Source organism: Triticum dicoccoides, chromosome 5B, assembly GCF_002162155.2.
Source record: "Triticum dicoccoides isolate Atlit2015 ecotype Zavitan chromosome 5B, WEW_v2.0, whole genome shotgun sequence".
NCBI classification, from domain to species: Eukaryota; Viridiplantae; Streptophyta; class Magnoliopsida; order Poales; family Poaceae; genus Triticum; species Triticum dicoccoides.
Genome location: NC_041389.1, coordinates 515476367 through 515479911, shown reverse-complemented (window position 1 = coordinate 515479911; position 3545 = coordinate 515476367).

The window sequence follows — 3545 nt, the reverse complement described above, 5'->3', positions numbered from 1 at the left end:
ACAACGTACTGAAAATGCCAGGCCCAATAAGTGTCATCTCTGTCCCTGGCGACAAGAAGGATGCTCTTATCTGTGCCGACAAGATCTACCGGGAAGCAGCAGCCGCAGCAGAACGTAGGACACTTGCCGCTGAAGCTCCCGGGGGGGAGAAGAAGACCAAGTCCGGCAAGACCTCTGATGCCCACTCCGGCAAGCGCACCTCTTCGGAGTGCTGCGCTACCGTCGAGGACGCACCATCGGGCTCCACCGGCAAGCGTAAGAAGGCAATGGCAGCTCCACCTGAGACCAAGAAGGTGTTCGCCAAGGAGGACGGCACTGGTGGTACCTTCACCATCAGCGCCACTCTTGACCCCAAATAGGAAAGCGCGCTCGTTGCTTTCCTGCGGGCGAATGTCGACGTGTTTGCGTGGCAACCGTCTGATATCCCCGGTGTTCTCAGGAAAGTAATTGAGCACCACCTTGCCGTCTGTCCTCATGCGCGGCCCGTCAAGCAGAAAGTCAGGAAGCAGGCAGTAGAGCGCCAAGAATTCATCGCAGAAGAAATCAAGAAGTTGGAAGCAGCAGGCCTTGTCAGAGGAGTGCTCCATCCCACGTGGTTGGCCAATCCTGTTGTTGTGCGCAAGGCTAACGGGAAATGGAGACTTTGTATTGACTTCACTGATGTTAATAAAGCTTGTCCCAAAGACCCATTTCCCTTGCCGCGTATTGACCAGATTGTTGACTCCACAGCCGGATGTGATTTGCTTTCATTTCTTGATGCATACTCAGGATATCATCAGATCTTCATGGCAGAAGAGGATGAAGAGAAAACCGCATTTATCAACCCATGTGGCACGTACTGCTTCGTACGGATGCCTTTCGGTTTGAAGAATGCTGGTTCAACATTCGCAAGGGTAGTCCACTACGCTTTTGAGCCGCAGATGCACAGAAATGTGGAAGCCTACATGGATGACATAGTGGTCAAGAGCAAGAACAGGGCGACCCTGATTCAAGATTTAGACGAGACATTTGCAAATCTTGGCAAGATCAACCTCAAGCTTAACCCCGAGAAGTGCGTGTTTGGGGTCCCCTCCGGCAAGCTTCTCGGGTTCTTCGTGTCTCAGCGGGGAATTGAAGCCATTCCCGACAAAATCAAGGCCATTGAGCAGATCGAAGCACCAAAGCGCGTCAAGGATGTACGAAGGCTTGCCGGTTGCGTGGCTGCTCTCAGCAGGTTTATCTCTAGATCTGCTGAGCGTGCCTTGCCATTTTTCAAAATTTTGAAAAAGGCAGGTCCAGTAAAATGGACTCCGGAAGCGGAGGCTGCGCTGCAGGACTTGAAGAGATACCTGTCCTCCACTCCAACGCTTGTCGCACCTAAGCCGCAAGAGAAGTTGCTGCTGTATATAGCGGCAACCAATCAAGTGGTTAGTGCTGCGTTAGTGGCGGAGAGGGAGGCGGATGATGAGCCAGCAACCACGGCAGATCCATCCAGCGACAAGCAGGGGGCTTCGCCGACAAGCTCTAGTCCCGACAAACAGGGGTTTGCGCAGGAGCATGATAAGATGCCGAAGAGAATGGTGCAGCGCCCAGTTTACTTTGTCTGTTCTCTTCTGTAGGGGGCTAGATCAAGGTACTCTGGTGTGCAGAAGTTGCTTTTCGGCCTCCTCATGGCCTCGAGAAAGCTGCACCATTACTTCCAAGCACATGAGATCACAGTCGTCACTCGCTTTCCGCTGAAGAGGATACTGCAAAATCCAGAAGCAACAGGCAGGATTGTCGAGTGGGCGCTGGAACTGTCAAGCTTTGGCCTCAAGTTTGAGAGCACTTCAACTATCCAAAGCAGAGCATTGGCAGAGTTCATAGCAGAGTGGACGCAACCCCAGATGAAGAAATTCCAGAAACGAGCATCCCCGTCAAAGAGGCAAGCAAAGAGTGGCTGGTGTACTTTGATGGTGCCTTCTCGCTGCAAGGCGCCGGTGCAGGCGTGCTGCTTGTCGCACCCACCAGAGAGCACCTCAAGTACGTAGTCCAGATGCACTTTCCCAAAGAGCAAGCAACCAACAATACTGCAGAGTATGAAGGATTGCTTGCCGGTCTCAGAATCGCAGCAGACCTTGGGATCAAGAAGCTCATTGTCAGGGGTGACTCACAGCTTGTCGTCCGACAAGTGAACAAGAACTACCAGAGTCCGTTGATGGAAGCATATGTTGATGAAGTGAGGAAGCTAGAAGAGCACTTTGACGGCCTACAAATGGAGCATATCCCAAGAGCTCAGAATGACATTGCTGATGGCCTGTCAAAGTGCGCCGCACTAAAGTTACTTGTGGAACCAGGGATCTTTGTGCTTAAGTTGACTCAACCATCCGTAACACCATCAACTGGACAAAGCAAGAAGAGGAAGTTGGTTTCTGGTGACTACTTTCTGGCAGAGCTCCCCGAAGCCGCCGCCAAGAAAGTCCCCAAGATCAACACCAAGGAGGCTGAGGGGCAGTCTGCTCCGGCAAGCCTTATGGTTTGTTCCGTTGAAGCAGACGCTCCCGACAAATTTTGCTCCGGCAAGCTTGCCGGGGAACATCAAGCTCCGGCAGGACCACGAGTCCTTGCCGTGGAAGCGGATGTTCCCGCAGCAGCAGATGTGCCTTTAGTCCTTGTTGTCGAGCCACAAGCTCCAGCATGGGCACAACAGATTGTCCACTTCCTTCAGACAGGAGAACTTCCCGAAGAGCAAGAAGAAGCGGAAAGAGTAGCCCGGCAGTCAAGTATGTACCAGTTTGTCGATAGCATACTGTACAGAAGAAGACTCAACGGTGTGAAATTGAAGTGTATTCGCCGGGAAGATGGACAAAAGCTGTTGGCAGAGATACATGGAGGCATATGTGGCCACCACATTGGTGCAAGAGCACTTGCCGGTAAAGCTTTCCGGCAAGGTTTCTTTTGGCCGACAGCCCTCCAGGATGCAACTGCACAAGTAACCAAGTGTGAAGCGTGCCAGTTCCACTCCAAACAGATACACCAGCCAGCTCAAGCTCTCCAGATGATCCCTTTATCCTGGCCATTTTCGGTCTGGGGGCTCGATATCCTCGGCCCCTTCCCCCGAGCTGTCAGGGGCTTTGAGTACTTGTACGTCGCAATCGACAAGTTCACAAAGTGGCCGGAAGTGCAGCTAGTGAGGAAGGTGACAGCACAGTCAGCAGTCAGGTTCTTCAGGTCGATTGTTTGCCGTTTCGGGATCCCTAACAGGATCATCACCGACAGCGGCACGCAATTCACGAACCGCACCTTCATGCAGTACGTCCAAGACCTTGGCGCCAAGGTCTGCTTCGCTTCTGTTGCTCATCCGAGAAGCAACGGTCAAGCAGAGAGGGCAAATGCTGAAGTGCTGCGCGGGCTCAAGACCAGAACTTTCGACAGGCTGCACAAGTGCACAAGGAACTGGATCGAGGAGCTGCCGGTGGTTCTTTGGTCGATCAGAACGACGCCAAATCGAGCCACGGGCCAGACACCTTTCGCTCTAGTCTATGGAGCAGAGGCAGTTCTCCCCACGGAACTCGTATACGGATCAC